The sequence below is a fragment of the Anolis carolinensis genome, chromosome 5 (genome assembly GCF_035594765.1).
Source record: "Anolis carolinensis isolate JA03-04 chromosome 5, rAnoCar3.1.pri, whole genome shotgun sequence".
Taxonomy (NCBI): Eukaryota; Metazoa; Chordata; class Lepidosauria; order Squamata; family Dactyloidae; genus Anolis; species Anolis carolinensis.
Genome location: NC_085845.1, coordinates 184,649,567 through 184,667,416, shown reverse-complemented (window position 1 = coordinate 184,667,416; position 17,850 = coordinate 184,649,567). Strand labels below are relative to the sequence as shown.

Genomic DNA, 17,850 nt, shown 5'->3' with positions numbered 1-17,850 from the left:
TGGATTTCAACTGGCAACCTTCACATCAGCAACTCAACCTTCAAGTCATCAGTCCTGCCAGCACAAGGATTTAACCCACTCTGCCACTGGGGCTCCTATATAGTAAATAATGTTCCTTCTCTCATTAATATTGTATACAAAATAAAAATCAATACAGTCAACTCTCAATTAACCAACACCCATGGAGATTAATAGATGTTGAATAAATGTAGTTTCTTCTTTATGGTCTCTGTGAAATTGTACATGTGGTAGTACCTGCACCTGCTATTAAAATAGGCCTCATTAATACTATACCATACTATACCATACCATACCATACACTCTGTATTGACTATGTTAATGTTGAAGCACAATTCAAAGCAAATGAAACAAATAAAGACAATCTTAATATAGTACAGTTTTACTATTGTACTGTATTATTAAACCAGCTTTCTTACAGCATTTTATTTCTTCGATTTTGTTGCCGGTTGTGTAAGAATTCTGGTTGATTGAGTTCCTGTTAACTGAGAGTCTACTGTAGTTTTAATTGGACTTTGGATGGTACTCTTTTTGCTGTTGGATTTTTAATTGTGAAGAACATACGTATAGTTTCACTTATTAGCTTTTTCTTTGGTGTAGCCTTCTCATTCCCCTGCATAAATGAATGCCAATATGAATTTTAGGGGCATACCTATCAATTTGAACCTGGGACCATGAAAGGAAAAAATAGACATTTTAATTGCAACGAACACTGACTTCACTGTAATTGCAATGGACACTGATAGTTCCTTTCTATTAAATTTTATGCTGCCTTCTAGCATTATATATTGTCTTTGTAGTTCCCCTTTGATTAGCAAGATCCTTTTTTAAAAAAGAAAATCTATCAGGCATATTTTTATGAGGAAGGAGTATGTAACATTAGAGGACACACTTCAAATAGACTTCCTCTGTCTGTTCCTTCCACTTTGTTCCAACCTCTGCCAGCAGATTACATTTACTTTTAACACACAGTGATTGCCTTTTCTGTTTTGAGGGTATGCAAAGTACCAGTCTGGCAAAAGAAATTCTTTACATGTGGCAGTCGTTCCCATCCCACCGCCCAGGAATTGTGTTTTCCAAAGACTTGGTCCTCCATATGTGTTGGAGGTAGTAGAGCTCTTGGTGGCTTCTCCAGATTCCTTACCTTCAGCAAGAACATGTTTTAGAGAAAAGAAAGAAAGAAAAGAAAAAAGTACACATTTTGCTATTCTAGATGGGAGGCAGAGAGTGAGCTCTCACTGTGTGCTTCAGCCATGCTTGCAATATGCTTTCACTCCACTTCCTGTAGTTTGACACTTTGATGGATATTCATAACAGGACACCTTCTTTACATACTAGTGGGAATTGTGAATAATTAATGGAACAATCTAGTGGTATGAATTGTGGAGAGATTAATGTAGAAAAGACTTCTAGTTCCTTGTCAATTTCATTCACAGTAAATTCTTTCTATCTGTACAGACTGTTCTTTGGCAAGGGGGCAATTTTGCTGCCCAAAATTTCTTGTGTGTAGGATTTAGATTTGAAGATGCATACGTGATATCCTCCAGCTCAGTTCTCTCTCACTCAATCATGGTTTGAAACTGGAAAGAAAGTGAAGGGACACAAGGGGCCTGATTTAATTTGATTTAATCTGATTTATAAATAGCAATGATATTAATAATAGTTTGATTAAATAAATAGTCTTCTTAAGTGTTGGAAGAGATCAATCAGTAGGTTTTGCCACAAACGCCACATACAGGCAGGGCAATAAAGCCTCGGGAACAATAGAGGTGAGTGAGGGTTAGAGATGGTGTTTTGTTTCAGTTTGATTTTGATAGATGGACATTTGTTGTTTGTTGTTTTAATGTCTGACCTAATGGTGCCATGTGCAGGATGAAACAAGATGAAAGAAGGAGCGGGAGTGAGAACAAGGATGTTTGTGAGGTGAATTGTACCTGAAAAAATATTATAAAAACCCTATGTGAAATCTCAGTCGGTGTGGCACCTTCCTTTCAGGATGGTCACCCTCAGCTCTATTTGCAAATAAATCTGTGTATTTCTATCTCCTCTGCCTCCTAGTTCCTTTATTGGAAAACCGAGACTAGGGGCTTCTAAAAGGTTTGCCTTCTTAAAAAGGGGCATTGCATCTGAGCCTCTTCAAAAGCAAACAGTGAAGCATTGCCATTATGAAGGCAGTACTTCTACAGTTGTGGAAGTTGAGTGGACTTAGTAATTCTGTCTCATTAAGAACTGTAAGGAATTCTGCTTGTGAAGTTTTCCTCTCATTTAGGCATCTATAAGTTCACAGAAAATGTAAAATAAAGGGAATGATTTTCAAAGCTAAAATCTCAAGGGTGATATAATACAGCTGTCACCAGGTATGACCTCAGATTGCATGAGTGAACACTGTCATGTTCTATACATGCATATTTTGTGACCTTGGCTAATAGTGAGCCCTAGGCGCACTGGACTCATTAAACCATATTCACACAGAGCTCTCTAAAAGAGGAATTGTATTGAACACACAGAAATGAAGATATACACAGCAATTGCACTGGGAGACAGCAAATATGATAAGAGTTTCATTAGTGGTAAACAGTACATGTAAGATACACTAAGATACTTAATAGAATACAAAGTAGCCTTGTTAACAGCATGATCCAGAAAAATACAAATAATATCCCTCCCTTGCTCTAAATTTTCAAAGGGCTGGATGAGCTGGTCTTTCAGGTCAGATACAGTGGTCATTTAGTGTAAATGTGTGAAGACCAGTAAACAAGCCTACTAAAAGTCAGATACCCTGAGTTCAAAACCCTCTCTGAAAAGTTTTTTTGTTTTGTTTTGGGGAAGTAGGGAGGACTCTTGTATTAAACTATATAGTGTGCAATGAAGCAACTGCCTTGGTTAATACCTCTGCTCATGGACTAAAAATTCTTAATGTAATTCAGTTCAGCTGTTTCTCTTTCTAATCTTCCTTTTGAATTTCCTAAGGACTGTGACCTGTAAATTCATTACTTTATATTTGGAAAGGTTGAAATGTTCTGCAACTGGTTTTAGGGTATTGCTATTTCAAATGTCTGAAGAATATCCATGAGAATATATACTGAAACAAAAATCGGTTTGCTTTAAAGGTCTTGCCACACTACATTTCTGTTACCCCGCCTTCCTACTTTATATCCCAATAAGGGTATAATTATGAGAAATTAGCTGAAAATGAGCAAATTTGCAAGGCTGTGAGAGTTTGAGGTTAAGAAGTTTAGAGCTATAGGGGATATTCATTGCAGGGGAAAGTGCAAAGGTTCAAAGGAAAGGAAAATATACTTCCCTTAATACATACAACCCAGAGAAAAAAGGAAGCATTTATGAGGAGCTGCAATGTGCAAGGAAAGTAGTCCCCAAAAGACAAACATTAGAGATGATGAAAGCTAGGTTCCTTTGGTTGAAACTTTCTTGTAGCAAATTAAGGAGCATTAACATTCCTGGCTGGAACAGAGTAAAAACAAGACAGGTAAGCTGATCACAGTTCTTGATTCCAGAATGCGGACTTTGAGAAATAGAATGAACTAAGAAGATTGTCTGACCAAAATCCAAAATTCAGGTGGTCTGTATGACTGGTTTCATCTAACAGGAGAAAGGTTTTTAGGCAGTGATTTCAGCAGGATAGAGAGCCACATCTTAGGCAATGATTTCAGCAATAGGTCTCTAGAAAGAGAAGGCAGACAACTCAAGCTCTTATGTATATTAAATTGTACCCTAATAATTTAATTAGGGCTATTGACACACCTATTGTTGTCACTAATGGAATTCAGAATAGGTGTTAGTTGCAAAATCAGATTGGAGAGTCCTTCTTGCTAACTGTTTCCTAGGCCAAAGAGTCAAAGTGGTGGTGCAGATTGTCAGGGTTGTTGTACAGATTTTAACTCAATAGCCAATGAGGAACTCAGAATTTCCCCACAGGATACTTCTGTTACTTAGTTGAATAGCCCTTTGTTGGCCTTTTTACTGCTTGCCAAAATAACCTATTTGCCTACGTTTCCACATAATGCAAATACCACCAAGTTTATTTACCTGTGGAGCATGTGATTCGTATATGTGTACTTCCCCTTTTGTTAGAAAAAACAGCACAGGGCAGTCAGTAGAATTTAACCTTGGAACAGCAGAGAGGTCCGAGCATTAGCCTAGTCCAGGCAAGGAAGGCATTGCAAAGACAAGAGACAAATGCCATAGATGTCTCTACTTAAGGTAAATTTCCTTTAAATAGTAAAAAAAATATATGTATGTTTACTAATAGTATTTGCCATTGTGGTGATATACCATGAGTCATATTATCTGGCTTTCTTGATTGATATAGGAATACCTTTCCAAGTTCTGAGATTTTTAGTATTATTTACTTTAGTATCACATACATGATATTTGACTGGTATGTGGTTTTCATAGAGGAAATTAAATTGTGCTCTTTGACATCTAGTTTTCTGTGTAATTTTTTGTAAAGCATTCTTTCATGGAATCTTATACTTTCATCCTGAAATTTCACAGCTCAGGTGAGTGACATAGTGAGAAATAAACTTGGCTATCATTGTCTAATTAAATCATCCAACCCAGACTGTTTTAGTTCTGAAAGCTTGGTATTTGTGAAACAGGTGAGAAGTTTTCTGCTGACAGTTTTCTTCTGCTGCAAAGGTAAAACATCACATGTAATAGATTGCTAATTTATGTGGCATACATCAACAGAATTGGGGGTTTAGTTTGATTTAGCAGCATTAAAGGAGCTGAGAATATTCTTGTGGGAAACAAATGTTCTGAGATCAAGAACATTTATGATCCAATATTAAAGTATTTGAAAATGTATTATCACATGAATAGATATGATAACATCTAGCAATGAGTAATTGCAAATAAAACCTGACATGGAAATACAAGGATGCATGTTGTTCCAAGGATAAGCCTGGACATAATTACTTTACAAATACATTCATTCTGGGTAATCACAGAAAAAACTACTGTAGTAAAAATTCAGTGTAATATTAAATGTATATACTTACTCTCATGGCTATACACACACATCTGTCTGTGAGATTAGAAGTCTGCAGGAACCAGATGTTTTGCTCCAATTTAATATTGTTATATGAACTCTGTAACTATGCTGTGGGATTAACCCCCACCGCTTCGAAATGCACCATCAAGATTCCTGTGTAGAAAGAGAGGAATAAAAAGAGAGATCAATTGTCTTAAAGATGGCCCTCCAAATAATAGCAAAAGCTGCACACCATCTGTCTTACGCATATTTACTTGGGAATAAGCTAGTGATATCATGAAGGGGATTTCTAAGAGTACTTTGTGTATGCATGTGAGAGCACTCATAGTAAGGATTATTAAATGATAGTGGGTGGGAGAAATAATTTTCCTTCCCCCTGGCTTTGCCCTCAGGCCCTAAAATAGCTACTGTGATGATGTGACAGTAGATTTAAAATTACAGCAGGATACAGACTGTCCTATTTTGGTGGTTTCATTAAGGCAGTGGTTCTCAACCTGTGGGTCCCCAGATGCTTTGGCCTTCAACTCCCAGAAATCCTAACAGCTGGTAAAATGGTTGGGATTTCTGGGAATTGTAGGCCAAACACATCTGGGGAACTACAGGTTGAGAACCACTGCATTAAGGGACGGTTGTTTTTACCTCCTAGAATATGATAAAGGGACAGAGAAGACTGCAACATCTATTGGTACTTTGTATTTTCAAGAAGAATTGTTTCTACAACATTGGGACTCATAATCATATTTCAGTAAGCACTATTCACAAAGTATATTCTTATAATTTTTGTTGGTATGCTTCATGTAGTTTAGAGCTAGTTTCTCTCTGATTGCCTAGTTTATTTGGTACCTCAAATCTGAGCAGACTCCCTGCCATGGAGAAATCACAGTGAGAACTTCCTTGAAAGATGACCAGCCAGTGTCTGATTAGAAAATCTCCAGCAAATGAAAGTCTTTTCCCCTTTATTTATTTATTTACAGTATTTATATTCCGCCCTTCTCACCCCAAAGGGGACTCAGGGCGAATTACAATGAACACATATATGGCAAACATTCAATGCCAACAGACAAACAACATACAGTTTAGACAGACACAGAGGCATTTAACATTTTTCCAGCTTCACGATTCCGGCCACAGGGGGAGCTGTTGCTTCACTGTCCACTAGTGGCTGTACTTCCTCATTCCTTTCCTTGTGTTTTGCTGGCAGTGTTTTACTCCATCCTTGCCCCAATGAGACAAAAAAAGCAGCCATTTGCTCCTTCCTCACCTTCTTTTTTGTCCAGAGTGGAGTTCAACAAAGGGGAGTCGTTCCAAGCACTTGAAGTGGAATGGAGCAGTGTCAGACATTTTTAATAAGGGTTTTCTTGCATAATCTATTCAGAGAGACTGCTCGACATTTTAAACAGAGCTTACTGTAAAAGCCAGTGTGCCTCTATTAAACATGCTATACTGTAAAAGGGAAATGCCATGGAGATTTGGATCATCAGGAGGGGACTTGGACTTTACGCAGTGATAGTCATAGTGTTGGAACCCTGTTCTGTGCAAGACTAGCTATAGTTAATTTGACAGCTTCACATAGGACAGAGTTTGCCTGGATCTTTGTGGAAGTTATTTTGCCACTGCTAATGTATTCGACTTTTTATTGTCAGTGCCTTATTGCCCTTTGTTCCCAGTGTCGACATGGTCCTTGTCTGCATTAATGATTCTCTAGAGCAGTATTTCCCACAATGGGCGATATTGAATGATCCAGGAGGGAAGTAGTAGCCTGGGGTGTAATTGTTGGGCAGTGAATAAAAATAAGAAGGATACATGAAAAAGAGAATAAAAAATTGTATACATTTCATCTGTTGTGTAACAGAGTTAAAGTCATAGTGATTACTTTATTTTCCAAGTGAACCCACAAAATGCGATTTATAACCAATCAGTAGTCAAGTCTCCCAACATGTATTAACAAGCAAGTATTGGGAGGCAAATGTGCTGTGCATTCTTGTGAAGTCCAGCATGAATATGTGCGTATAAGGACTTTTATATGGTAGGATACTATAAATAGGCAACATGTATGAAAACTAATTTAGATTGTTTCCTAATTGTGTGACAAGCAGTTAACAAGAGTACAAGTGTAATAAGTTTTTAGAAAATGTTATTAATGCTGTTGATAAATATTAATAAATTGATAGCAGTGTACCAGGTTCATCCTTCCCATTAGAATTTTTAGAGATGTTATTCGTAAATTTTATTTCAATATTATTCTTCATTATTTTAGTTTTCTGTGTGTAATGCAAATGTTACTATGGTTGGTTTTAATAAATAGTTTTATAATGTTGAGCTCTGAAGTGTTTTTTTTTACTACAGAATTTTTACTATGTTGTAGGACATTGTATATAGATACATAAAAGGAGACAGAAGGTATGTATCACGTGAGGTGCTGAGTAATTTTCCTTCTGAAAAGAGGGTGGTAGACCAAATAAGTTTGGGAACCTCTGCTCTCAAGGATTCTGACAATACAAGTAACATCTGAGACAAAATGTAGGCTTATGACTCGTAACATCATCACCTTTCTTCTCTTTTATGATTTTTACCATCCTTTTTTGATGAATAACCCAGTAATGCTTTGAAAACTTGGATAATGTATTTTAGCTGATCCAGTTGAGCTATCACTGCTTTGTGGGTTTTTACATTTTGTATTTTCCTGCATGGTCAACATGGCTACTCTAGAATATATTTCAGATTTTTTGTAATTCTGGAGCACAATTCTGGAGCATATGAAATATGTCAAAATGTCTCTCTTGTTCTATTACTGAGCTATGGTGAGAAAGAAAGAACCTATAATAGCAGGTGGATATTTAGAACAAACGCCTGGAGAAAGCTTCTATTCTGCTTCCTGCTGCACTAGAGCAGCATTTGCATCCATGCTTTAGTTTGTACTGTGACATTTCAACCAGTAGAGGTCAGTGGAGGAAATACATATGGGCCAAGAGTGGCTGCTTTATCTCTCCAGTGTGTGAAATTACTACAGTGAAAAATCTTTTCTCTTCCTGCAGTGCCCTAGTATCCTGTATTGCTTTGATTTGGTTGTATTTGAGGATAAAAATATATAATAATTACACTAAACAGAAAAGATAATTTTTTAAATTACAGCAAAGGAGATTCCATCTGAACATTAGGAAGAACTTCCTGACCATACAAGCTGTTCAGCAGTGGAACTCTCTGCCTCAGAGTGTGTTGGAAGCTCCTTCCTTAGAAGCTTTTAAACAGAGGTTGAATGGCCATCTGACAGGGGTGCTTTGATTGTACTTTTCCTGCATGGCATGGGATTGGACTGGATGGCCCATGTGGTCTCTTCCAACTCTTTTATTCTATGATTCTGCCCATTCTACGGTTGCCATAAAAAATAGATGCCTTATAATAGAAATTTACTTCAATTAGTTTTCTATTGTTTGACTGAGTGGCCTCTTCTTCTATTGGACATATTTTCAGTTCAGTGAGTAAGTTTTCACACACTGATTTGCACTTAACTGGCCTGTGTTTGTTGGATCCAACGTTAATGGCTTAGTATTTTTTTTCACTCTAGCAGTATTATTTTTCAATAGTAAAGACAACTTTTTATAAAAGGAGAGCTTTCCAAATTAAAACAATTAAAACAAAGGGATTCTTTTTTCTTTACTCATTTGATGAAATGTCATTGGGAAAGTCATTCATGGGCTTCAGGGGTACTGCTGCACACGTGCCTGAACCGTGTCATTCTTCTTCCCACTTGTTTTCTTTTTTTGCATCACATTGTATCTATTTTTGTTGTGAACATGAAGCCTAGCATTGCATAACATCTTACCTTATATGCGTGATGGAAATGTTGATGCTTCCATGGCCCCAGTGCACAAAAAATATTAATAACAGTTTGAATCTAAGAACCAGGTTAACTAATTAAGTTTAGGCAGTCATTTTCAGGGGAGTGCAATTGAAAAAGTGAATGATTTGATAGCAAACTCTAAATATAATCTTGGAGGCTTTAGAAATTTGCATCTTACACTCATAACATACTGTATGATATTACAGAGGCAACATTCTGAAGTCTTATTATTTCTCTAAAAATGAAAATGGTTAGCTATAACCATCTTTTCCTGATATTATAAATGAAGTAGCGGCCCCTGAATTTTACTTTTAATAACTGAGGTATCCTATAATGAATATAGTAGAATGTTTTCAGATGAATGTTTTCCACCTTAAGGAAAATAACAATAACAACAAAAATAATATATTTTAATTCGGTATATGCTTTCCACAGACATAGTTCATTTCATTAGATTCATAAATTGTGTCCTGATGTTGGTAGATACATATGTACATGTTAGTGTGAGTGAGTTAGCACTGTGAATAGTGGGGACTGAAGTGCAAAAAATATAGAGGGATATATGGATCACAGGCTCTGGATTTGTGATTTCCAGTGACAGTGGATTGTCATACCCCATGTTATGAAATGTTGGTGATGTGTATGCAGACACACTGAAGTTCACATGACTTATATTTAATAATATGGAGCATGATCATCTGCATTTTTTTTGGATCCACACGGGGGTCCCAGAACTGAACCAGATAGGGCGAGCACACTGTGCAAACAATGATAATGAACAGTACCAGTTGCAAAATGTTCTGGGATGGTAGTAGATCATAACTTGTGCCATAATACTTCTATAAGAAACATAACTGCACATCATGATGCATTGTGAAATGTCAATATTTTATTTTAAAAGTCTGTATCGTTCTGTTATCCAGGCGGAGACCACTAGGGGGCACAAGAGGGAGAAAGATAGTCCATTTCATGGGGGTGGAGGGTGGGTTGAAGGAGGAAAATCATTTCTCCCTGTTTTCCTGTTACTCCCCCCACCCATTTCCCTGTAATGGAAACTACCCATGTTTATGATATGGGAAAGGGGGAGGGGATCTAACCAGCAAAAACAGGGAAAATTGTTTTCCTCCTTCAACTCCCCTGCCCCATAAAATGGACTATTCTTCTCCCTCTAGTGTCCCCTAATGGCTTCTGTCCAGATAATGGAACAGTATCCCAATGCTAATACTGTATGTTGTTTGTCTGATGGCATTGAATGTTTGCCATATATATGTTCATTGTAATTTGCCCTGAGTCCCCTTCGGGGTGAGAAGGGCAGAATATAAATACAGTAGAGTCTCGCTTATCCAACACTCGCTTATCCAACGTTCTGGATTATCCAACGCATTTTTGTAGTCAATGTTTTCAATATAACGTGATATTTTGGTGCTAATTTTGTAAATACAGTAATTACAACATAACATTACTGCATATTGAACTACTTTTTCTGTCAAATTTGTTGTATAACATGATGTTTTGGTGCTTAATTTGTAAAATCATGACCTAATTTGATGTTTAATAGGCTTTTTCTTAATCTCTCCTTATTATCCAACATATTTGCTTATCCAACATTCTGCCGGCCCGTTTATGTTGGATAAGTGAGACTCTACTGTACTGTAAATAAATAAATAAATAAATAAATATTGGTCAGTTCTTACATTATGGGAGGAAGGGTGTTTGGAGGGAAGGTGCTAACTTTTCTGTTATCCATAACCTTTCTTCTGAAAAACATTTTCCACAGCCTTTTAGATTCTTGGCAAGAGTTATTTGTAGTTGCAAAGAAGGAAAGTTACTTCAATGAGTGAAGTGGTTGAGCAGGACAAATGTTCAGCACTCCCCTTCTTTTCATGCAGAACTTGAAATCCTTAGACAATCAGCTCAGTTTTATAGATTCATACAACTTGCTTCAAGTATGTGGTCACTCTCCTTGGGATTATGCTTATATCTTTCTATAAATATTACTTGAGTTACAAAGAAATAATGATTTCTCTCCTTTTGACAGTAATACCGTTCATTTCTCTTTAGCCTTAAAAGCCACAAAGGAAGTGAGACACTGCAAGGTCTTCAGTGTGTAAGCTTTGCATGTTCGACTTCAGATGTGGTTGTGTTCAGGAAGTGCACTCAGCTAAAGGGAAAACCTGAGGCTAGACATGACCTGTTGAAAACAACTATATCTAAGTTAATTTTCTCTGCTGACTTCACAGTGAGTTGAATTTGTTAATTAAGGTAGGTGAAGATAGGCTGGGATAATAGCTTGAAATAGTTTTTTTTTTTAAAAAAAAATTCCATTTATACTGGAAATATTTAATGTTAACATAGCTCTGACAAACAGGTAAAGGGAAAATATGAAAAACATTTATTTTGAGACTTTATTTTGGTAAGCATGTTCATAGTAGCTTTTGTGATCATCTATAGTTTAAGGCATTTTAATTGTCCAGTAAATTAATGAAAAATACATTATTGGAAATAAGTGCATGGACTTCTTAGCAGTCTATTTAGGAATAGCTGTGAATACTACATTTTATTATTTTTTATGTTATAGGCAATGAACTTGGCTTGTAGAAAAATATTCAATTCCCTTTTCAAGTAGCATAAATGTCAATGTTGTGTAAAATCATTAGAATGCATTCCTGACTTGTGAACATGTGGCAAAAACCCACATGTACCATGTTTCCAGAGGGAGGATATTCCATGTGACTTGCTTCATGAATTCCATAAAAAGTAATGCTGCAATAAGCGAAGCATATGTTTTAAAATGTCATAGGGCATGGAACAGGTATTTATTTAGTGTTTAAAACATAAAACATATTTACAAAATATAATGTAATTAAGCATGGCAACTGTTTTCCAGTATATATGATGTTATTTGTGACATAAGTTAAGTAGCAGGTTTGTATATGTATATTCAGTGCTCTGTTTGAAACTTTGCAAAATGATACTATTACAAATCCTTCCAACTTTGTATGAGTTTACACAAGACAAAGAATCACGGATACACATGTACTGCATAGTCCATTCTTTATATCTGGAGCAGGAGCACCAGTTAATGTAAGCAAGTATATGGCCATATGTACACGAAAAGATATGTGAGGGCAGCTTCTTGTGTTCATGTACACCACAGAGGCTGATTGACTTCTGTTCATGCCACCGCTGCCAGACATGATAGGTATGGGTTCTTATAGTGGCAAGTCGCTCCATACAAAAAAACTTGAATTGCAGAGCAGCTGCCGTGTGGTCACATTTCAACTGGTCATGGAGCAGCTGTTTCTCTGAATGCATGCCAATTTAGTGTTTAAGAAAATAAAATCTTTGTCCAGAATACTCTGAAGATGAGAGTTCAGTACTGCATGAAAACCAATGGGGATAAACTGCACAAATTTACACGAGCCCGTTTCCTTAAAACAAAACAGAAAAAACTATATTAACTGCAGTCTCCTGTTTGTTTGTGTTGTAGCACCAGTTATTTGCTTATATAACTTATCCGTAAGTTACTGACAACCTCATTAAGTCAGTAAATAGTGTTTACAGGAATAATGAAAGTAATCTAAGAGAAATTGGGAGGTTTTCTGAATGTAGAATTCAGGCATTTTTCTCCCTTCCACACTCTTAATCTTCCAGATGCCCATATAATAGGAGTAAAATCCTTCTTTGATGATGCTTCCTCTCCATGGGATCTGATTTTCCTTATCTAATCCTTTGTGTGTATGTCAGAGTTGAGAATTAAAAACATTATGAGATATATGCTTAGGACAATCCAAAGCATGTGAGAGTAGGGTGACTTATCCTCACAGTGTGTTTGCTAAGGAAACACTTTTGAAGTGCTGGATTCACATTTTTCCTTGTAGATGTGTTTGTGGTGCTACTCTTAAGAGTCTGAAAAGGATATTTTGAAATCTAACTCTAGATAGAACAAATCCTGTTTTTCTCATCTTAGCTCTAGTAAAATTATTTTAATAACTCTTGGGTTCTCCAAACAGCGAAAGTCCTGTTTTTCCTCCACTCTGTTTATAGTGTTATTATTTTGAAATATTTAGATACAAAATCAAATATGTCTAAAATTTGGGCCAAGCCTTATGTTACACTGAGTGAATAGCATGCAAACATATCTTTGGTTTTTCGTTAATTATCAAAAGAGGAAAATCTCAGTGAATGAGGAGGAGAGGTTGCCCGTTCCCCACTGTGGTGATTGAAATGAAAATCCCTCCATGGAAATCTTTCCATAAATGCCAACATGTTTTTTTTCTTTCTGGGCCGCAAGGGAAAAGTGTCAGATTACTTTCTGCACCATCAGTAATTATAAGGGGTAAGAAAAGGATGTATTTGCAGTGTGCAACTAAGGTGACTTGTTAGAGGAACAGGCTGATGTTGTGCCAGGACTTCGATTTCTACATCCTTTCTTATCATGGTTTCTCTCCTCTTGACATGTTTTAACTTGCTAATATCCTTCTTAAATTGTATTGTCCAGAACTGGATAGAGATACAACAGGTGAAGTCTAAATGGAGTAGAAAAGAATGGTATTTCTCCCTTGATCTAAACACAACACTTCTACTGATGCAGCCTATAATTCCATTGACTTTTTTGCTACCGATATCACATTGTGACTCAAATTTAGCTTGTCACCTTCATGTTTAATCTTTAAATCAGGAATGGGAACTGAGTGTCTTCCAGATGTCAATCAATCAATCAATTTATTAATGCTCCGACCAATGGTCATATGCATATACAGAAACAACATCAAAGAAACATCTATACAAAACACTATAAAATCCAACACTTAAAAGTAGGATGCAAGCAGGATAAAACAGAACATGCAAACTATACATTGTGAGGTGCAGCAGCACAAGTGCAACATGTGCTGAGAGCTGCACAATTACCGGTAAAATGCCAATGTATAAGATCAGTCATTTAAAAAACATAAGTAAAAATATCAACCAAGCATCTATAGAAACCCTGTAAAATTCCATGGTTAAAAGCGGGTGCATGGAGTATAAAACAGAGCTTGCAAAATATAACCGGTAAAAAGCCAGTATAAAATATCAGTCATATTAAAAACTAGATAAAAGCATCCCCAGCGCAGTCGATTGCAATGTCTGCAATCAGTCTTGCTCTGATTTTATTTGCTGCCAAGGTAAAGAGAGAGACCTTATATGTGATTGTGGAGTTGGTGTCAGATAAAAGGTAGAAGATCTTTTCTGCAACCGTGTTCAATTGTAGGTACCATAGAATAGGCCCTAAGAATTTATTTCTTCGTGCAGAGTATAGAGTGCAGGCAAACAAATAGTGGGGCAGGTCCTCAATTTCTGGGGCCCCGCATACGCATATGTCTTCCAGATGTGACTGATTCGTAACTCTCATTATCCCTCACCATTTGCTAAGGTAGGTGAGACCTGCAGTCCAGCAACATCCGAGGTCCACACAATTTCCACTGCTGTTTAAAATACATAGAGTGTAATATATAAACAAAATAGTCCACAATATTTTGGTGATCAAGGCAAAAAACCGTAATGCTGCTCCCAGTAGATGTTAAAAGTTTGCTAAAAGAATACTTTCAATAGCACCCTTAACTTACTCCTTTGTGACTGGCTAATATTTATTCCCATTTTAGGTTTTTGTGAAATTGGGAGAATTGACAAATTGTTGTCCTAAAATGAACTCAGAAAATGGAAATTTGAGTCCTGACTAAGAGGAGTTCCTAAACAGAATGAAACAATTGTGTTTTGGAATACCTAGAGTTAGTACCTGCAGAACAAGAGCTTTGGTGTTGGCAAACCCAAGTCACAATTGGTGTTGGCAAACCCAAGTCCCTCCCCGCCTTTCCCCGCCCAGTTCCACTCTGATTGGGGGGATTTCGATCCACCCAGTCAAAGAGCCAATCAGAGTGGAACTGGGTGGGGAAAGGCGGGGAGGGAGATTTGAATTGCTCCGCCTGTCTTTTTGCTTATAAAAATTGCTGCACTGTATTATGTGACATGTCATCACTGCGAGCGATTGCGTCTTGACATCCGCGTCAGCTGACTCGAAATAAAGACAACTCGGTTCTCTCTCTTCAAGATTTGGGTGAGATTATTGTGGGAAGTAGGGTTTTTAATTCGCAGTGCCCCCGCTGGCCAGGATCGAATCCTGCGGTCAGAGGGCATCAGTTAGTCCCTGCTCCAGGGACGAACCCTAAATTTGCTCGACAACAGAGCCACTACACAATCTGTTGTATTTACGGTAAATACAATAGATCGTGTAGTGGCTCAACAAAAATAATTTACCCTAAAAGTGCTCTTGCATTGTGCTAAAATAGAAAGTTGTATTTGAAAGTGGCCTTGTTTTTGAAAAATCTGACCCATTTTGCATCTGAAATGTACTCTGCATTTTTAAGCACAATGTTCTATTTTGTTTCAGAGAATTACACTCTTTAACATTAATGCTAGTGAAGATAAACAGTTAATGAGAGAATCCCCCTTTTGTAGTTGTGGTTTATGTTTTTCTTTACTGTACAACAATCCTTATTTCTTTTGTAAACATATGAAATAATTGAAGTGCATTTCAATCAGTTTTAAAACAAATCCCCAGATAGTTTTATATAGAAAAGCAAGCCTGTAGAACTGTTCTAACATAGAGAGGAAAGTACATTAAATTTTGGTTGTTTGTTTCATGGTTAAGAAAGCAAACACACGAGAAAGTGTCCTAGCAGCATTCAGACCACAAAACTGGAGAAAAGAAACATGGATAATATTTAATTGAGTTGTATTGATTTTGCTGTGTTCTCTGTTAAGGTACATCTCTAGAGAGCTCTGGCTATAGTGCAGATGGCTAGTGGGTTGAATAGACGCCGCTTTGTTATAGGATGCCCCATTTTGGGTTAAAGTGCTTTCTGCTTAATCAGTGAGGTAACACTGAGCTATAGCATGACTAACAGATTGGAAAGAGAAAGATACTGAATGAATAACTATTTTAGATATCCTAATAAGACTTCAATCTTAGAGCAAACTGGAGAGAAGCAATTAGTTTATGATAAGCTCCCTGACTGTAGGAAGTGTATGAAATGTTAGCAAATGTCACAGTTCAGCTCTGAATCAACCTTTATTCTTGATAATGTCAATTGAGCTATTTGATTAGCTTGCCTGTATTACTGCCATAGGATAATGTCAAGTTCTACCCAGAGCCGGCCATAGGTATTTTTCAAGTGTAGGCGAACAGAATTTTGGTGCCCCCCCCCCCCCAAACCAATCACTGAAAAATAAAAGCGTTGGATAAGCGAAAATGTTTGATAATAAGGAAGGATTAAGGAAAAGCCTATTAAACATCAAATTACATTAAGATTTTACAAATTAAGCACTAAAATATCATGTTTTACAACAAATCAACAGAAAAAGCAGTTCAATACCTTGCGGAGGCAGGCCACAGGAGACAAGGAGTTGCCTCGATGGCGCCCCCAACAAGATGGCGCCACAGGCAAATGCCTAGTTGGCCTGGTGGTTGAACCGCCTCTGGTTCTACCTTTAGTAAATCCAAAGTAAACTGAAAGCAATGTATATGTCTGATTCATCTTACATTTATAGTGCATGATACCTTCCCCACAATGCTGGAACTTGATCTTCTGGGCTTACTGTTGGATCCAGGATCACACTCAAGTTGTAGATCTGCACCTTCAGTAGAAGTTAAACCCATCAAGCATAGGCTGAATCTCTGTTCTCTGACCAGCCTTTTGACTGGACAGGGGCAGCTTCATCTGGTCTGGATTAAGTTTCAGTTTGTTCATCTTCATCCAAATCCATAACCAATGACAGGCACAGTTTAAGACCAAAACAGGTTCAAAAGCAAGTAATGGAAAGGTGTAACACAGGTGGATGATGGCACCAAACCCCAGAACTCCAGGCACTCTCTCCCAGTGGCTTCATCTGTATGTTAAATAGTATGGGAGACCGAAGTGAGCCCTAAGAGATCCCCCTGGCCAATGGCCATGGGTTTGAACCAGAACCCCTCAGCAGCAGCACCTGGATTCACCTTTCCAAGAAGGAACAGGGTCCCCAAGTTCCACCTCGTGATGCAGCTTAGAAGGATACTGTGGTCAATGCTTTCAAAAGTCACTAAGAAATTCAGCAGAACAGGGACATGCTCCTTCTGTCTAGCTCCCAACATAGGTAATCCACCAAGTCTACGAAAGCTACCTCTGTTCCATTAAGGTCTGGAACCAAACAAATGGATCTAGAACAGTGGTTCCCAAACTTTGGTCCTACAGGTGTTTTGGATTTCAGTTCTTACAGTTTCTAATAGCTGGTAGAACCAAATCAAACATTAGCCTTGCCTAGAGTAGATTCAAATCGATAGCACTTAAGTAATAGGCCCATTCATTTCAGCGGATCTATTACAGATACTACTAATATTGGATTTAGTCATCAATCTTTGCAAGGTGGTGGTGGTGGGGAATTACAAACCTGTCAAAATGTATGCAATTAGAAATTTTGATTTCCACAGTAGAATGAAACTTGTCCAGCTCATGAGAAATAACCTTAAGATTTTCTAAAATTTTGTCCCAACTGTATTCAGCATTTTTCATGCTCATTTTCTTTTCTTTTAAAATATTTTTTATTGAGGTTTTCCACAAACAAAACATTATACATAATATATTTTACATAAAATGGGGAAAAGACAAAATCGGGTCCAAGGTAAATAGGGGTAAAGGGGAAAGGGAACAAAAAGAGAGAGAGAGAGAGAAAAAGAAAAGCCACATACATACACACACACACACACACACACACACACACACAAAAAGTGGGGATAAAACACTATTTAGTCTTCCATCCTTCCTTCGCGGGATCTTAAAATTATTTGTCTTTAATTTTTATAGTCCTGGTTGCTCTATTATTGTCTATCTGAATCCTCAATTCCAAGGCTTGTTCCTTATTGATTATTCATATATTCTCTATATTAAGTCCAGTCTGTCTTTTT

General features: G+C 37.2%; 1 protein-coding gene across 2 annotated transcripts in view; it reads left to right on the top strand.

Annotated features, from left to right (window-relative positions):
* fgd4 (FYVE, RhoGEF and PH domain containing 4) overlaps positions 1–17,850 on the top strand; it is a 142,541-nt gene that overhangs the window by 19,636 nt on the left and 105,055 nt on the right. Inside the window, exon 1 of one of the 2 annotated variants that reach the window (XM_062981101.1) lies at positions 4,152–4,239. The exons of the other annotated variant lie outside the window; for it this stretch is intronic. The gene's annotated coding sequence lies outside the window, so the exon portion shown is untranslated. Of the gene's footprint in view, positions 1–4,151; positions 4,240–17,850 lie in introns of those variants that run through there. 2 annotated transcript variants of the gene reach the window in all.